Here is a 19818-nt window from a genome sequence, read left to right as displayed (position 1 = left end):
ACGAAGTCCTCGTCAGGCGTGTTCGCAACCAAATGTAAAATCAGTTCAGAGTTTGGTATTGTATAGTTACGGGCCAATGCCATTAAGTACCAAGCTAATCGTGTATGATAAGGCGATGATGATGTTTTATAGGACAGACATTTGGGCGACTTGGTAAGGATTCATCGTTGAAAACAGCGCAGCAACACGAGGACGTAGAAACATACAATGTTGCGTTGTATCTTTCTCCGCCCTGCTGTTGGTGCACCAACAGCAGGGCGGAGTTGCGATGTTTTCAACGATGATGTTTGAGTTGGTGCTTGCTGTTAACGTTAAACTAGCGCTGCTTATGTTCTCGTAGAGAGAGAGAGGGGGAGCTCTTTATTGAAAGGCAAAGAATTTAGCCGGTGTATACAAATCCCTGACTGCTACTCTGCGCGGGGAAGAGTATTGGGGATGGAAGGACAAGAAGAGAGAAAGATAAAAATATTAATGTTAAAATAGCATTAAAAATAAATAAAAATCATACTGAGTTTTCTGGCTCTTGGGCGCGGACGTGCGGTGGTCGAATCTTTCATTGTGCGCACGCAACATACAACTAAAGTTTGTCTAGCTGACCGATACTACCTAAATATGTAAACAGAAATTTCATCGCACGCCTTTGTTGCATGAGGCAGGCTAAAGGGCCTAAGAGGCAGTCAAAAGATGAAGTCCTCTGCGTAGTAAAAAACGTGCAGTGTTCATAAAGCTCACGTTCATCGGCATACGCTCGACACTCAAATAAAATGTGTTCCACAGTTTCCATTGAGCCACAGTTCTTGAAGTATGGACTTGCCGCTTAACCGTAAACGGTACCCGTAAACGGTAAACGGTTAAACGGTACCATAAGCTGTTTCCATATGCAGTGTTCGGACGAAGGAGATGGTATAGAGTATCCAGATATCGGGTAATTCTGAATAGGAGTCTTGATCTGAGATGTCGGTCGATTGCGTAAAGGAAAGCATAATCTCGATTAACCTCCTCTTCGTGCCTTTCCACACAACAGCATTGTCTTAATATGTTCGCTATAAAAAAAGCGTCCGCGTATGCGAAGTGATTCTCACGCCGTTAGCCAGTCTACATCGGCAACGTACACGTCGGAATTGGATTAAACGCAAATATGACCAATATCATCAAACATTATGAGAGTAGTTGAGATCACTGCTCCTTTATACATTTAAACCTCTTTCCTATTCCTGACAGACTTTTACATTTAACCTCTTTCGTAGTCCGACATAACTTTCCTATTGCTGACAGACTTGGAGGCTGACTCATTAAAACTAAATGTTAGTAATGATCGCTGATATCGGCTGAATACGACACAGGGCAACTAACTGAGGTTGACTGGTGCATAATAAATACGTGTTCGCAGCACTCTAAGGTATTCTAATCGGTTCTCCGACAAGCTGTGTATGCGAAAAGCCATGATAAACCCGAATATTGTTCAGATGTCATCGAAAAGAACGATTCATCTCAGAAAAATACCGCAATCAGTTTTGACGTGTCTGCGTCGCCATTGAGCTCATTTCGTGCTCTTTATAACTATGAAATGCGACGGTCATAATACTCAATGGGTTTAGTGCTGCCAAAATGTCACAGAAGTACTACACACTGGAATGGCAAAGAAAAGGCGGTTTCATATTATGCATCCAGTGTAGCATTGCTATTAGCGCTTCCTTTGTTTATGTACCTTCAAAGTGAGGTCATTCAAGAAGCAATCGCCTTCGTGATCTTTTCCAAGGAACTGTATTTACCTATGCAACAAAGATATTGCGCTCCTAAAAGCGCTTTAAAGAAAACTCGGAAGGCTGGACATTTAGCGCGATGTCCCCCAGCAAACGCACCGAAGCAAATAAAAACGACAAAGTGAAAAATTGGGGCGGCTACGCAATAGAGGTGGTCTTCCCCTCCTCTTCTCCCTCACTTCCGTTTCCCACCCCTTGCTATACTAAACTATACGTGGCTATGCTTACTCTGTCTATTTAGGGGCGAAGCACTTTAAGACCTCACAGTGTCCGTCCGTCCGCCGTAGTCTACAGCCGAAGCGCAGGTGCAAAACAGCCGTGCATAAAGCGTCTACAGAGCGAGCATAGCGCGCATATGGTTTAAAAATAGACCGTACTCGGCGCGACGCCGCTCGAAAGCTGGTCGAAAACAAGCGCATCTATTAACAGGTGACAACATGCGCAAAACCGTCTACAGAGCGCGCGTAGAGCGCACATGGTACCAAAAGCCAACTTCAGGCTAGATCCGATCGAAGAACCATTGTCTCTACGTTTCACGGGCCGCAAAGCAGTAATAACGAAGACAAAACTGAATCTACAACTGAACGCGACATACCAGTTATGACCAATAAAACACATTGTATATAATTGTACACACGTGTTGTCACTGATTTACATGCGCGAGGAGGCGTCAAGTCAGATTCACGGTTACCGAACGATCCCCACTGCTTCGCCCACTCGTCATAATTCACTTCGTGGATATGCTTGGATTTTTTTCTAGCTCTCTCTCTGTGTGTGTGTGTGTGTGTGTGTGTGTGTGTGTGTGTGTGTGTGTGTGTGTGTGTGTGTGTGTGTGTGTGTGTGTGTGTGTGTGTGTGTGTGTGTGTGTGTGTGTGTGTGTGTGTGTGTGTGTGTGTGTGTGTGTGTGTGTGTGTGTGTGTGTGTGTGTGTGTGTGTGTGTGTGTGTGTGTGTGTGTGTGTGTGTGTGTGTGTGTGCGTGCGTGCGTGCGTGCGTGCGTGCGTGCGTGCGTGCGTGTGTGTGTTGCCATAACGCCATAACGGACTCAGAAACAACTGTTTTTATAGTCAAAGTAGATGGCAGCACTCCTCAGGCAAACTTGTTTGAACCCCCTTGAAAGTCCAAGGAAGAGCGTTATCTCGAAGGCAGCGAGCTGCGGTTCGACTTACAATTAAAGGGCAGTTATTCTACACATGCGGCGCCGCACAGCTTGACGCATTTCAGCTATACATGATGTCTCCCCACGATAACTGCTACGCGCTATGCTTCTTCGGAATATTCATTTTCTTTATTTGTGATTTGTCTTTTCTTCTGCACCGCCATCGCTGCGACGATTCACGCCAATTTTCGGCCTCCTGAGTTTCCACTGAGTGCTAGGACGAACGAGATATGTTTGGTATACGTAGTACTGTCGCTATGGGAAGAAATACGAACAGCAGAACGCGTGGCTTTTCTCAGAGTCAGTGCAGCCTAGCGTCGGTCAGCTACTCCGAGAGTGCGTGTCCAACTCCGATATGCTTTGGCTGTCGGTGGGCGAATTTGTGCTTTCTGTCGGCAACACCGTAGCTCTAGAATGTTGTTTCGCCTGGCGCTACGTACCGCGCACGTGTTCAGAGTGTCAGACATGACTGGCAGATAAGCTTTCCTTGTCAATATGCCCAGCAAGCAAAACGCGGTAAGATTTCAAGGCCGTGACGACGACTGCGCGCATAAGAGAACAAACGTTTTAGTGCGAGCTGGATCGTCGCTGACTCAGCTCTCCGTCGTCTACATTACGCGGCGCGTGCGTCTGACGATAGGCGAGGAACCATGCCGCAAGGAAAGCTCATCACGTGCAAGTCATGGATGACATCGGAACACGGACGCGGTGCGATAGTGCCAGCCGAAAAAAAAAAAAGATTCTAGCGCCACGGTTGCGCCGACTGAAAGCAAAGATTCGCCTACCGACAGCCAAAGCATATCGGAGTTGGACACACACTCTCGGACTAGCGGACTGGCGCTAGGCTGCGCTGACTTTGCGGAAAACCACGCGTTCCGTTGTTCGCAGTACTTTCCATAGCGACAGGGCGACAGTACATACGTCAGAACAGGTCCTCTGGAAAGATCAATAAAGTCGTTTCTTTTTAAGAAATGTTGCTGTAAAAGTAAACAAAAGCGGGAGTGGTAAGTGATGGTTAGTGATGCTGCACTGGGTGCATCACTGGAGGCACTAAACATGATTACAATGGGCACGTTCAGGACTTCAATGTCTACACACGATCGCGGCAGTTTTCTGAGGTGCATACTTGTTGGCAGAGCGCTGCGACCCCGGCATTAATCTTCGAACATATCGAGCATACTTCGAACATACTGTTGCACTCTTTTAACCGGACTTTTCACTGAAATCCGCACTACTTTTTTATTATGTTTCCGGTATAAAATAATGAGAAAAAAATTGCGGGCAGTTTGCACTTGGTCGCGCAAAGCATGTCACATCGAAGCACGGACCCGTCGCCGCTCACACTACCCGTCGATCGACATGTCTAGCTTCGAGATGCGTGGCTTCCTCCTCGCGAGTACGCAGCCAGTCTATGCACTTTTTAGCATACCGCTTGCTAAACTTAGATGAACTTAACATGAGAAATAGTAGGTGCCTCGGTACTTGGTTTCAGCCATAGGGACGTCTTCGAAGCCGTTTGGGGTTTTATTCAAAGAGCAAAATATTACAGGATTAAAATTACTAATTTTAATAATGTTCTTATGGTAGGGATCACGCTATTCTTCTGCTACATCCTAGTGTCGCACTTCTAAATTGTTCTGTTAAGGTTAATTCTTAATCTGTCTCTCATAACTGCGCCCTTTCAGAGTGCCCACGGCGGTAGCTTTGCGGGCATGGCGTTGGGCTGCTAAGCTGAAGGACGCGGGTTCTGTTCCCGGCCAAGGTGCCTCATTTCGATGAAGCGCGATATCGAAGAACACACGTGTACTACGATTGAGGTGCACGTTAAAGAACCCGGGTGGCAAAAATTAATCCAGAGCCCCCCCCCCCCCCCCCCCCCATTACACCGTGAGCTTTCTGCACTTTACGTGGTATAGCTGCTCCGAGATCGCTGGCATTGCACGCTTTCTGCACCTTAGAGGGCACCCGGAGCCCGGGTGGGTGGGCTCCGGGATAGGCCCACTTTTGACCAAACGACGATGTCATATGGTGATGATGATGATGATGATGATGATGCAAACTTTATTGGAATCCAGAGAAGACGACGTCGTCGTGTTACGTCATAGTTAAGTTGCACTTTTTGGTGATTTGTGACGGCTTTATGACGTCATTATGGTGTCGTCATCACATGCTAATGATTTTTCGCACCAGTCATGTTGGCGCCGCCGAGGCCGATGGTCAATCTTCCCGTTTGACGAGGCATCTAAGGCTTTCGCCTTGAAAGACACAAGTGATGCGTTAGATTGACCTCAGACTTTCTTTTCTGCTTCTGATTCGTGCCGTTGCACCCGTAATTCTGCGTGGCCCTCGCGCCCATGCCAACCTCTTTCTCGTTGGCGTCCATGCGCCGCACAGTGTAGCTGATGAGGCTACCATAATACTTTAAGTAGGCTTGAAACGGGAATCATTTTACCACCCGAGGTCCTTTAACGTGCGTCTAAACATGGGTACACGTTTGATCTTGCATTTCACACTGTTCAAAAGAAGAAGTTCTGGTTTGCTAGCCTACGTCAGGAGGAAGAGAAATGGGGATAGAAAAGCGAAGACAAGGACGCTGCAGCGTCCTATTAGCAGCACACATGCCTTATCTGAAAAGCTCTCGCTTTTCTATTTAACGCCTTACACCCTTGTTACACAGGCAAGTTAACCGCAGTTACGACCAACCACGGTTAACCGCGTTGAACCACGGTTAGCGCCAACCAGCGGACTTGCTTTGGGCATGAATGGCTCTGCGTCTGGCGGCAGTCCAGCGTTCAACACGGCTGTTATTGCCGCGTCCACTTTCGCATTCCTTGAGGTGCTCCGCAGATGACGCTAATTGTTTTCCCAAAGCCTAATCAGGCTTTCTGTGGTTCGTGCAGTCCAATTCGTTCGTTTTTCACGAACGCTCGCGGCGTACACACGTCCTCCATGGAGGCCGCCATTTTCTCGGTTAGCCGCCAAACCGAGGTCGCCAAGCTCGGTTTGGTACAACCGCGGTTAGCGGCATAACCGCCGTTCGCATACCGTGTAACATAAGCGAACCGCGGTTACACCAACCGAGGTTTCGGCTGTACGTGTAGCAAGGGTATTAGCCGTTTTATTTTGACAACGTTGGTTTCTTTACCAGGCATACTCCTTCTATTTTTATAGTTTGTCATTGTTTATGTCGACATGAACAACCAACTTGCCCGAAGAATCTCACTCCTATGTTTACGTCTATATTAACATTTATGTCAGAGTGCTCGGTTCTTAAGCAGTTCCCCACAGTTGGGAACAGATCTCTAAATTGAAGGCGGTGAATCTATGTGCATAACATGAGGGGAAGAAGAAGAAGCCAGCAGAAGGACACGCCATGCATTCGATCGGTAGGATGTACCACGGTTCGATTTATGGCAGGGACCGACAATACCAGGCCCTCCGATGCCACTGGGAGAACGTCTACGTGTACGAGGACAGGCTATGGCCTCACCGGCAATTCGTCCTCAGGAACGACAGAGTGAGCCGAACTTCTTCCTAAAGACAACGGGCTGAGTCTGAATGTATAGCCGCCGCCACTTTCTTCGTTACCTTGACGTATGTGGTTCAAGAGCTTAATAATGCAAAAGACCGCACCATTCGACCGGTTGAGTTATTGCATGCTTGTCCGCACGTGTGGCGTGGGACGCTCGGCTTATGGTTAACTCTGAGTATATGCTGCTACAATACCTCTGGGTAGCTCGCACGCGATAGTGAAGCCATAGTTTTCAAAAAATCTCGCACGAGAAAATTAGCGAAGTGATTTTGAAGGAACAGGGCATAAGCGTGTTCCGGCATTTACATGTCCGACTACTGTAGTTGGGGATTCCCTGCGTAGTCTGCGTATTTGACCACCAGGTTAAGCCATCCGTTCGCGATATATTTTTTTTCGCTTCGAAGCAGGAGTTTCGAAACTAATTCACCTGCATACTGGCCGTAGTTCCTGGTAAATATACATTGGCGATTACACGAGGTATGTTAAATCAAGGTATATCCACGTGAAGCATTTCGTAAACGTCGGCAGACTGCTGGTCCTCAGCCTCTTGAAAGGCGCTGACGTTTAGCGAAATAATTTCGGTTATACGTCACACCATAACCATACAATACTGCCGTAAAGTTCGGTGCGAGCAGAGTTTTGTCCATATGGACGATGATCGTTGCTTTAGTTCTGAGTGTATTGGGTCACCTCAGCCAAACTCTCGGCGTCGAAAAGCTCAGGTGCGTGACAGATAATTTGTCTGATTCTGTTTTGTCGTAGTTTATACAACAGTGTGTGTCGGGAAATGTGATGCTGTGATCATTTCAGGTAAACGAAACACGCCGCACACATGCCCATGTTCTCAACCTAATAATTTACTGTTTGTTGCTTAACTACATGTACGTAACTTATATAAATTACCTATGTGATATTGCTCTGTCTTGATTTCTTGATTGCTTGTTCCTTTCGTTTTAAGTGGACCCACCCCTCTCATAAAACCATTTGGGGTTGACAGTGTAGTTAAAATGAAGTAAATATAAAACGAAAAATTCCGTGCATGCAGACGCGGCGGAGCCATCTGCTCGTACTAATGGCGGTCATTGTCTTCGGGCCGTTCATGCTGGGCTGCTTGATCTACCGAATGCGAGGACTCGATGACGACGGCTATCTCTTCGACTTGGTTCAACCATCGGCGTCCACCAACGCCTACAACGACCGCTTCGGCCGTGCGGTAGAACCGCACGCTCGCTGGGGGAGGCACGGACACCGGTGGCAGTCACCTCAACGGGGTCTGCGGCTCTTCTCGGCCCACTACCGCCACGAGCTCGGGTACGGAAATGCGCATGCTCGTAGACTCGAGGCTCTTCGTATGTGCAAAACCATTCAGTGTACTCTGTCGTTCTCAGCGTATGCCCAGCGTACTAGAACGCTCCTCCCTCTCAGTAGACAGGCCTAAACTCAAGATGGGGGACGACAAGCGCCGCCCCACTTTACGGAAGTTGCCAGTTCTCAAGAACTGTCCACTGCACGACGATTCATTAGCGTGGCCTCCGAGATTAGCTCCGGCAACGCTAATCGCGAAGGCGACGTCTTGGGAAACGTAGTGCGCCGTGCTCAAGTCGGTGAAGAGGATGAAGAGCTTCCAGCTGAGGATAGTCTAACAATATGAGTGTTGCCAGACACGAACCTTACGGTTTGTTATGGCGGCATGAGCGTCTTAGTTCAATCGCTAACAGCAGGAAATATGTACCAGCTGAAATATGGCTTACAACACACGTGTCAACTTACGTGAGAAACAAAGGCGTCAGAAATTCTTCAAAGCCTTTTTGCTGCGATCAGTACACCTCTTATCCGGAGCTCGATTGCGTGTGCAACAAACGAGTCTAAGCGCTTCCCACAATCTTTTGTGCTCATTGTACTTCTCCTTCCTGCATATCTCACGCAGGTCCTTCTCAGAGCCCATCATACGAGTCCTTGCGCTCGCGACTGCGGAATTCCTCGACGGCTGCCTCGTGCGAGCCCGCGTCGTCTACAGGGACTACCCCAACTCTATTCCATCCGGAAAAGTGAGATGTAGACGACTGTCCCGATCCTCAGAAATCGCAGAACCCTCGCAGCGGCTGCACGATGCCGTTCTCGAGGTCGCCACGGGTCAAGCCGACTACCGCGTGCCGGTAGGGCTGTCCGTTCAAACCAGTCAAGACCGGAGCTCCGTTGTGTGGATCCCCGTCAAGGCGTCGTTTGTCGAGCCACATCGCGACAGGGATTCCATCGCCGTCTGCGTTCGCGTGGACAGTGGAAGCCCCGAAAACGTGACCGATCTGGCCGAGTGGTACAGATCTAGAGGAGCCCCGCAGGTCACTGCTTACGGCGTAGCCGACAGAAGCGCCGTGGTCAGGGCGTCTTCGTTAAGGGAGGAGTTCGTGCCCTGGTACGACCCCGAGATGCTCGCCGGAGTCTCGGAGGCGACGGCTACGTCGCTCATGCTCCGCGACTGTGCACTGCGCTCTTCGGCGACGTCCAAGTGCGTGGCCTTCCTGGGCGCCGACGAGAGGCTGGACGTCGAGTCGCAGGGTTCTCGAGCCAAGTGCTGCTTGCGTGACCTGCGGCTACTGCGGGTGTGCGAAGACTCCGGAGCGGTGCTCGTGGAACGTCGCGATGGCGGCTCTGCTTGCGAAGGATTCGGCGCCATCACCGGCACTTCTCCGGGCGACGAACGGTCGCCGCGCCATTGGCGGGAGACACCCTTTCGCCGCTGCATCAACGGGACGGCGTGGGAGGCCGTCCTGTTTCGCGTGGACGACGATTTGCTGGACGGTTTGACCTCCGTGGACAAAAGTGCCAGTGTTCTCCCGCCGTCCATTGCCATATTACATTCTTTCGTGTCCTCTAGGCCAAATTACTGGCCAAGCAATTCGGAAATCGGACAGACATTTGCGTGACCTTTGAATGCGTCGAAGAATGCGAGAAGTCGTTGAGCTGCTTTAGCGTCAAGTTGTTTTTCTTTGAAGTGTACGCCAGTACGCCATCTCTCTCTTTCAAAAAGAAAAAAAAGGGGGGGGGGGTGCCGTACATGTTATTCTTGTTACATTTCATCTCAAATTATCACTAGAGATAGAGAAAAACTTCATTAAAATGAACCGCGGGGATCGTTCGACGGATCATCGGCGCGGGAGAAGTCTTTAAAGAGCGTTCGTTTCAAGGGGAGAGGAATTGCCCATCGCTGGTGACATAATAATGAGGAAAAGGCCGCTTAAAGGATGCATATGTAACGGTGAACACTGACCCAATTTTATAGCGACTATTTTATTGTGACACATTTATGCGATTGTTATGCCGAAATTTACGCTTGGAGCTGCAAACACACGCGCCCACACAAACATGCACACACACGCACACACGGGTGACGTCAGCGCGGCGGACGCCGAACTAAAGCTGCCTAATAATCGCTGGGCTCTTACATTCTAAAACCAGATGATTATGAGGCATGCCGTAGGGGCGGACACCGCATTCATTTTGACAACCTGGCTATTTTTTTAATTGCACCTATATCGAAATACACTGGTGTTCGTTCATTGTTCTTCCATTGAAATGCATCCGCCGTGGCCTGGAATTGAACCCGCGTCCTCGGGTTTGGCAGCGCGACACCTGAGCGCATAGGTACACGAGATAGAGGAATAAAAATTGTAACAAAAGCGCTCTTACGGCAGGAACTGAACTCTGGGCGTCTAGTGCCGAAGCCGGACGCTCATTAAAGGGGCCCTGCAACACTTTTCTAAGTAATCGTCGAATGGTTTCGGTAATAGAACTTATTGCCTCACGAATCGACTGCCGCGAAAATTTTTACATTCCGTCAAGTACGAGCGGAGTTATTGGGATTTGGGTCACGCTTTCAGCGCTTTCTCTCTCCTCTCGTACCAGCGAGCGGGCTGAAAGCTACGCAGGGAGCGGGATGACAGCGGGCCAAGAAGATGCGCCAGCGCGCGTCGTGACCTTGAGCACTCTTCGAACGCGCGGCTTACATTCAGTGTGATCGCGAGTGAGTGCGCGGCCACGTGGCGGCATCCCGCGGCGGCCACGGTAACTATACAGCCCACAATGCTCAAATCAGCCAACGGCTGTGGACTTTGGGTATATGGCGCAGTAATGTGGGCATATGGCATCATTTGTAGAGAGAAGAGGGAGCGATTTTCAGCCGATTTTGATAATTAATTGCAAATTACAGGCCGCGTGCTGCGCTATAACGATTGGAGGTGATTGAATTTTTTATTAGACATAAGCTTCTAGCTTTCAGAAACGCTTTATTTTGCCATTTCACGACGTTTCGTCGCGTTTGGAGACGATTGGAGATGGTTGGATTTTTGATTACACATACAAGCTTCTAGCCTTCACAAACGATCTATTCTGCGATTTGACGACGTTTGGAGACGATTGGAGGTGGTTGAATTTTTTATTAAACATATAAGCTGCTATCCTTCAGAAACCATCTATTCTGCGATTTGACGACGTTTCGTAGCGTTTGGAGACGATTGGAGATGGTATTTTTGATTAAACCTATAAGCTTCTAGCCTTGAGAAACGATCTATTCTGCGATTTGACGACGTTTCGTCGCGTTTGGAGACGGTGGAATTGGAGGTGGTGGAATTTCTCATCAGAGATAAGATCTTCCAGCTTTCAGAAACGCTTTATTTTGCGATTTGACGACGTTTCGTCGCGTTTGGGGACGATTGGAGGTGATTGAATTTTTGATTAGACATAAGCTTCCAGCTTTCAGAAACGCTTTATTTTGCGATTTCATGACGTTTCGTCGCGTTTGGAGACGATTGGAGAGGGTTGTATTTTTGATTAAACATATAAGCTTCTATCCTTCAGAAACGATCTATTCTGCGATTTGACGACGTTTCGTCGCGCTATAATGTTTGGCTCGCGTGTTCTCAGGAGCCTCGACTACCGATCGGAAGTTTTCTGACCATGCTGAAAAAGTGTTACAGGGCCCCTTTAACGATTACGCCACTTTTTCGTTTCGTTGTCTAATCGCTACGCCAAAGGCGCATGTCTCAGCAGGCAGAGAAGTCACGCAGTCACACGGTCCATTATGCACTTGCCTAAGACGACCGGAAGGCAAAAGCCATATTTTTTTTAATAACATTTGCTCGCAGGCTAGTTGGTAATGCATAGTTAATAGGTAAAAGCAGCACTCTGCCCCGTGTCTTCCTTGTGTTTCGTTTCGTTTGTGCTGTTTTTACCTATGAACCATCTTTTTTTCTTTCTCAGTCGACTGTATTCTCATTGAAGTGGACGACGGTGAACAAACAGGTCCTTGTGGATTGAGTATGTACACTGAAGCTATATACGGAAGTCGACGACCAAAAGTTAACCTAAAGCAGGGGTCTCAAACACACCTCAGCTAACGGACCACAGTCTAGTCCGAACAAAATGTCACCTATGACGCCGCCATTTGAAGGAACCCATTTCCTATATCTCTTATATGGATCATTTCTGAAACGAGATTTGGCATCAAAATTTGAGAAATATATCGATACTCATCTCCAGCATGACTCAAATCTGGACGCCGTTTCTGAAATATATTAATATAGAGATTTTGTTCTGCGGTCATGTTTCAGCACGTGGTGACCGCTTGGGGTGCCTTACGAGAAAAAAAAATGCTTGAGACCGGTCCCGTCTCTGTATAGCTTAGCCGACCAAAGATTTTTTTATTCGCAATAGGCGATTAAATAATGCGAGTACCATTCAGCAAAGTTTTGCCTTGTGAATCCGCGGGCCGCCAGCGAAGCTTCCGCGGGCCACGTGTTTGAGAACCCTGACCTAAAGACTATCAAAGTGAGCGAAACTTTCACCAAATGCTAGGGGCTAGCATCATGACACACACTTAAATGTAACAATAAAGGACCCTTCACGAAAGAGCAATGGGAGTAATCCCTGAGGAGCAGCGATCTACACACCCAACTCCAGGCCGTCCAGAGGGCCCACGACATCGCGACGGAACTTGGACTTCCAGTCACATCGTGGGCGGAGCCACCAACTTGATCTGGGGGCCTTCGGCTCCCCAGATTCGAGTTCCTCAGGACTCCAATAAAGTTCTTGTCATGTCATGTCATGGAGGTGTTAGCCTGGCCATTCGGCTGACATGCTACTCCAGGCACAGGGTGACGATTATGGTATATATACTGATAATCGCATAACACACACGCACAAACAAACCCACACATACACACTTAAATTACACTGTTTACAAAGTTCCTATATGGCTCGTTAAGTTTCGTTAAGGGACACCGAAGTGAAACAATAAGTTAGTTTACACTGGTAAATTCTACTCTAAAAACCGTGGTGTCGTTAATTTCTCACCATACGTTTAATAATATATGAGAGAATCAATGTCAAAAGTTTCGCTTTTAAATTTACCGCCGAAATCTTCGATGGTGACGCCACGGATCTCAGTGTGTTTTTTTTTTTGTATTTTTGCCACATTGGCTCGACGAAATTTCCTGAAACTTCGTGTGTTCAGTCTCCGCCTTCTTCAGAAGAAAGTGCACCTCATGTTTACCGATTAGGAAGTACGTAGGCCCTAGTAGACGCCGTCAGAATCTATGACGTCACGACGACTAATGCGGGAACTTCAAGGTGGCGTCTCCATCGCATTTTATTTTTTGCGCGTTTTCTCGCTTTCCAAGCGTCTTCTCGCAGTAAGCGTGGTGTTCTTGGTATCGTGAAAGAGTAATTCACTAACCCGAGGGAAACCGTTTTTCTCCTTAGAGTCCCTTGGTCGCCCGAAGTTCTTAAAACTTCCTTGACTCCACCGAGAATGGTACACCATAGCGGCAACCGCAAGCTTTCGTGAGAAATAAAAGTTGCGCGTTGCGAGTGAAAGTGCATTCGAACTCATTAGAGGTACCTCAGTCAAGCACGCGAGAAAGCTCTCGCATAACGGGCAAGCGTTCGCACACTCCGGACAGAAGTGGAGGACAGCGTTCAGGAGAACGGGACTGTTGAGAAGAGAAGCGGAATCATTTCATGTAGATCTTTTTCGTATTCTATTGCCGAATAAATTTTTCTATCGTCAGATTTACCCTTTGATCCTCTGTGTATAAGCACCATATGTGACTCATGTTGAAGTCACATCAACAACAAGGTGGATGTGACTTCTACATGACTTCTACGCTGCCGTAAGCGATATACCGCGTGTCCCAGCTATCTTTAGCCATGGGTTAAAATATACAATATTAGAGGCAGGCGAGTGAAATCAGTTGCAAATTGCTGACAGTCACATTGCGCACTACAGACATTTTTTTTTTGTTTTGTAATTAATTAATTTGTCAATTAGGATTATTGAACTAAATATTGACTGGTAAGAAATGCGACTTGCAAAGTTCGAGAGCTTCTTCAGAAACCCCCATTGCATTATTTGCGATAAAGAAAGTCTCACGTATGCCATTTTTTTCCAAGATGCAAAGAAAGCCCGCGAAATACAAAATTACACCATCTCCCGCTAAAGGGGACCATGAGGCTATGCGAGGCCGGAGCACTTGCACGCTCGCGTTCCGTTGGCGTTCGTTGCGCATGCTACCGACCTCGGTCAGATTGTTGTCGAACCAAAGTCGGTCGCACACGTTGCAGCTGTGCCCGAAGCTCCGGTCGAGGAATTCGCGTTGGAACCGGGCGTCGGCACCGTCGAAGCCGGGGCGTTGAAGTCGTCTAGCGACGCGTTCTGCACGGGCGTTGGACTCGCGTCGTCTGTCCGCAGCCGACGCGTTGGCTCGACGCTTCGACGTCGGCGTTTGCTTGCCGATGCTCTTCGGCATGTCCAGCCCGCCTTTCATCCGTAGCAGTTTCCCGCCGACGTTGCCGTTTGCGCTGGGCTTCCCTAGCCAGGAACTCGGGGTCCGCTTGCCGACGTTTACGTTGCGCTTCGGCGCGTCGAGCCTTCCGCTGCTCCACCCGCTGCTCCGCGATCTCGGCAGGCGTTAAGGTATTACTGCAACTGGCGCCGACGTTGAGGTTGTAACTCATGACACCGGCGCAGCCAGCCTGCGCAGTGACTGAGCATGTGTACGACCTAACGCGAGCCTTTTATCTGAACGAGGAGGGGGAGTGGAGAGGGTTTGCGCAAGCGCAGTAAGGGTGGTCACGTCGCACACCGGTTGATCTCCGCCGTAAGATGCTTCGCAGCTAAAAGAACCACGTGACTGGCGCATTCGCGCGCAGCGTACGTGCTGCTCACAGTCGTAGTTTGAGCGAACGAAATCAGCTGTGGCCGCGACTCGCCGGCTCCGTTGCAGCGGTAGGCCGATAAGTAGGCGGTGGTTTCTTGGCCCGCGTGAGCCAGTCGGCGCACGTGACGGGGCAAGTTGTACACTCTTAGAACAAAGGGAGTGCCCCGACGCCCTTTGCGAGGGTTTTGGCTTGTCCCGCTGGACACTGCCTTTTCCGGGGTGAAACAACTCCCTCTAGACAGGGAATGATTCAACGCCTCCTTATGGAGTACAGTACTCCGTCTGCGATAGAGTGAAAGCACTCCTCCGAGCGAGTAAAGCTATCACGTTGAAACAGCTTTGTAACAAAATTAATCGAGCACAGAAAATAGCACATTCATACACGCACACATACACGCAACCAAAACACGTAGAGCGCTCGCAACCTAAACGCAAACATTAGAGGATTTTAGTCTGTCCGGCACGCCGCTATACGCAAAATGCTTTGCGTGTACCGGAATACCGGGTGTGAACTGCGGATGCGCACGCCCGGTAAACATGGCCGCGCCGCCGAAAGCGATTGCCGTCCACCTTGAATCTATCAAGTGGCCGTCGCGCGCTCTGTCGCTCGTTATCTCCGAACTGAGGCTTTTATTTGCTTTAGGTTCACGTCCTCAAGCTTCGACAGCAAGGTATTCGTGTCGATTCGGCACTGTTTTCGACAGCCATACTCAAATAATCAATGATGTAGGCTTAGCGAGTGACAATCCCGGAATCTCAGAGGTCGTACATTATGTGTTTGTTAGTTGTTTTTATCCTCCATAGCTGGCGCAACTTTACGTGGCGGCAGCTACGGCACACGCTATCCGGTAATGCGCTATGCCTTCGCTTTACCGGAATACTGGACAGACTAAAATCCTCTATTAAAACAGAACCTTCCCGCTCTCTTAGGGAGATATGTGAACGCAGGTGCGATGTTAGTGAGCGTTTCGCTACACTGTTAGTCAAATACTCGCTGGAATCCACGCCCGCAGGCAGGAAATCCGTTCAAATTACGACCGCTGCTAGTCAATTCATTATGAGACTCCGTAGGCGGCTCCCAGAGAAAGCAACACAATAGCCTTGACGCGGCTTTTGCAGAATTTTAGCTCTTATATGGTAAGAGAGTAAAACAACCTTTCACTCTCTCGTGGGAAGCAAGAATGGAACAGGCACTTTACTCTGTCTTGCCAGGAGGAGTGAAAGGCCTTTTCACTCCTCCTGTCAAAAGAGAGTAAAGCGCCTCCCTCTAGAGAGAGTATAACGAGATCTGCGGGAGTAACACAGCTCTTTAACTATCACTGCAGGAGGTTCAGTTTTTAGAGTGTAGCGAGCGGCCGTCGGCTGCTACGCAGACGGCCCGGGTTCAAATCCCACTGCATCCTGGATATTTTTTAGGGGCGAAGCACCTTAGGACCCAACTTTGTGGTCGACTCTCACTGTCCGCTGTCGCGGTATATAGAAAACCGTTGCTATAGTCGAAAAATATGAGTGTATGTTGCCATTACGATTACGATTATAAAGTCTGAGATAAAAGACATATGCAGCGCTCAAAACACTCCTGAAATATCTTATATCTAAATAAAACTGAAATCGTATAATAATTGAAGACACTATGTTCACGAAATCAACAAATCTTGCTATGAAAATTCTGAAGGATGTGTACAGTGGGATGTGGAAGGCGTCGTGCATGACAGTTTGTCTTCAACGAGAAACCCTCAAGAAATGCTTTTGTAAGAGCTTGAGTCGGAGACAACTTTAGAAGTCCACGGCATTTCCTCCTCAAAGGCGAAACATGTGTGTGTACGTTGCGATTACGATTACGAAACAAAGTACAAGCACAAACCCTTTACACTAGTAGGCGACTCCAACGTAGACATTATGTACAGCGACAGGATTATGCAGTGTATGATGTCTCGGTACGCTATGCGATGCATTTCATATGACTGGAAACAACCAACAACCACCCAAGGAACATGCATAGACCATGTCTTTGCCAACTTTAGATTAGATCCACTTGAAGAACCATTGGCTCTCCATTTCACAGACCACAAAGCAGTAACAATGAATGGAAAACGGAATCCAGAACTCAAGACGATATACGAATATATTAAGAGGATTAAAATAGAACAACATTAAAGAGGAACCACATAAATACATTTGTATATATCTACACTTTATGCCACTCAATTTACATTCGCCGTGGCAACGCGCGGGCGACGTACGGTGACATACCGGTACGATACCCAGTGCTTCGCCACTCGTCATGATTCACATTAGTGGAGATGCGGTGACTTTTTTTTTCTCATTGCGCGCGATAGCGCTTGCGGACACCGGCGGCGGCAGCGGGGGACAACTACGCCACCAAAATAAACTGTTCTGGTCTCATAACAGCTTTCGCTGTAAAAAAAAAAAAAACGCCAGGCCTGCGCGGAAAGCGCAGCACAGTCGAAGCGAAAGCTGGAAGAGCGGCATTTCTAGAGCTCGGTATAAACTCTATTGTGGCTACTCATACAAGTACACCAGCAACGTACCCACTACGCCACAAATCATAGTTTTTGTGGAGTTGGGAAGCACCCACCACGACATTATTCGTCATTCTGTGGAGAAGCGGTGTACCATCTGTAAGCCATTATGTGCACTTTTTTGATGCAGCGGTTGATGACCATGAAGAATTATGGCTGAGCCCTTTGTAATGGTTTGGAAGCTTTAAACGACCCACTAGTTGCGTAATTCGCCTTGTGTGATGCCCGGTCGTTATTTACCTCTCCCACCACGCTTTATAACATACGTTAACGTGAGAAAGAGACAGAGAGATAGTGAGGGAATTAACTTTATTGAGACCCTGAGGAAATGTATCATGGGAGCCTTACGGGCATCCATAGCAACCAATAGAATTGCACTTGGGAGGAACCCAGTACGCTATAAATCATCATAATTTTTGTGAAATAGGGAAGCAGCCACTATGCAAATTCTCCGGAGAACCATGGCACCCGCTAAACACCTGTAAGGCATTATGTTCACTTTGTTGATGTTGTGGCTGATGACGATAAAGAATTATGGCGGATCCCTTTGTATTTGGTTGGAAGCATTCAACACCCCACTCGCTGCGCAATTCGCATTGTGTCATTCCTGGTTGCAGAATTCGCGTTCTGTGGCGTCCTGGTTGTTATTTTACTCTTCTCCACACTCTATTACATATGTTAATGTGGTTCCTTCCCGGCATAAACCTGTATATTGTCTTTTTGCAACGCAATTTCAAGCACCGGCATGGCTCTCAGGTAGAATACGGGGCACCCACGCAGAGGGCCCAGGTTCAAACGTCGTTCCATCCTGGATATTTTTTTCTTATTTACTTTTTTTTCATTCGCGCAATACTGGTTACGGACACCGGCGGCGGCGGCGGACAACTACGGCGCCAAAAACGGCCCTTGTTGTGATCTCATAACAGCTTTCGCTGTAAAACAATCGGGAAGCAGTAGTACACCTGCTCTGAGGGCTTCGTTGAAATATTTCGTGTTGGCGGACTTCGCTTGCCAAACTTCGCTTGCCTCCATTTTCCTCAATTGAGAAAAGGCTCCTGATTTGTTATCTCTGGCCGGACAGCGTAATTAATCCCATAATAGAAGGCGCAGTACTTTAAGTTATTTAGAGTTTGTTCTAAGCAAAGCGGCGCTTTGCAGCCTCGTGCTTTTGTTCTCGGGGACGACTTACCGCTATCTCACAGAATACATCGTACTCTACTTCATACATGAGGTCATGGGCGCGCGCACGAGGGGGCCAGAGGTGTCGGCCGCCCCCCTTAATCATCTGAGGGGGGGTGGGGGCGCTGATGTTGCATTCCAAGAACTCTTCATTTCCCACTTTACTCTGGGAAAGCCGGGGGCCAAAGGCAGGCCGTTAAGTGACAATAATAATGAACGAAACAAAATAGAAAGTCAAACACAGAAATATTGTAAACATTACAAATTTTAGAAAAATGAATTTAAGAATAAAGAGTAGTCTGCATACGTATCTACATGTCTATCATATTATTTGCCTCAATATATCGTCAATTGAAAGCCCGGGTGGAGTTGCGATCACATGTCGCAGTATCGTAATCGTCGGTAAATTTTTGTTCTAACCAGAGACAGCCAACCGTGCGCTTTCATAGTGGAGTACGTATTTATTGCAAGTCGTCTTACCATTTCTCGAAACGCTCAGAGTTCAATCGTGGCATCGCTTGCAGGCCCGTAGCCAGGAACTTTTTTCGGGCAGGGGGGGGGGGGGGGGGCACTTGCTGAAAACCGTGACCTTTTGAGAAAAACACCTATTTTTATAATTTATTTTTGGTAAAAACACACACTTCACCAAAATTCCGGGGGGGGGGGGGCTAGCCCCTCCTTCTGGCTACGGGCCTGATCGCTTGCTGTTATTTTCTTGCACATCGAATCTTTTGGCTACCCGTTAACCGACGTGTGAAGAGCTATCAGTATTGATCTCCTTTTTTTTCCTGCGACGATACGCAGAAAAGTGGAGATGCAGGCATCTTAATGTGAGGAATTTTAATATGGAGATTCAGGAATTTTAACGTGATAGCTCTAAAACGTCCGTGTCGCAAGAACTGTGGTGTCGGCGTCGTTCGTCGTGAGCAAAAAATGAGCGTGGTCCGTGAGCGAGAAATTGCGATTGGTGCAAATAATAATAATAATAAAAAAACTAAATAACTCACAGGGTCCCTTAGGCATTCCCCTAAGACGACTCGAAGGCGAAAGCCATCCTTTTTTTCTTCTCAGTCGATGTGTTGATCCTGCCCCGCCACCCTCTGAAAGCTTTCTGCACCTAACGTGGTTTTGCACTGCCTCCGGGATCGGCCCACCTTTGACCAAGCAAGGATATCATGCGATCACGTCACCATGTGCAGTCACGTTATGTGACGTGACAGTGACGTCATGATGTCGTCATATGGTGACGTCATCACGTGATCATCTTTTTTACATCCCTCGTGTTCACGCCGCCAACGGGGACGCCGGTCGATTTCCGCATTTCATGAAGCATCTAAGCATCTTAATAACATAAACTCGGAGTTCAACACAGAATCTAACCCAGGCCTTCTGCGCAGCAGTCAGGTGTTTCACCGCAAAGCCACGCATGTG

The sequence above is a fragment of the Rhipicephalus sanguineus genome, chromosome 9 (assembly GCF_013339695.2).
Source record: "Rhipicephalus sanguineus isolate Rsan-2018 chromosome 9, BIME_Rsan_1.4, whole genome shotgun sequence".
In the NCBI taxonomy this organism is placed as follows: Eukaryota; Metazoa; Arthropoda; class Arachnida; order Ixodida; family Ixodidae; genus Rhipicephalus; species Rhipicephalus sanguineus.
This window is presented reverse-complemented; position numbering follows the sequence as displayed.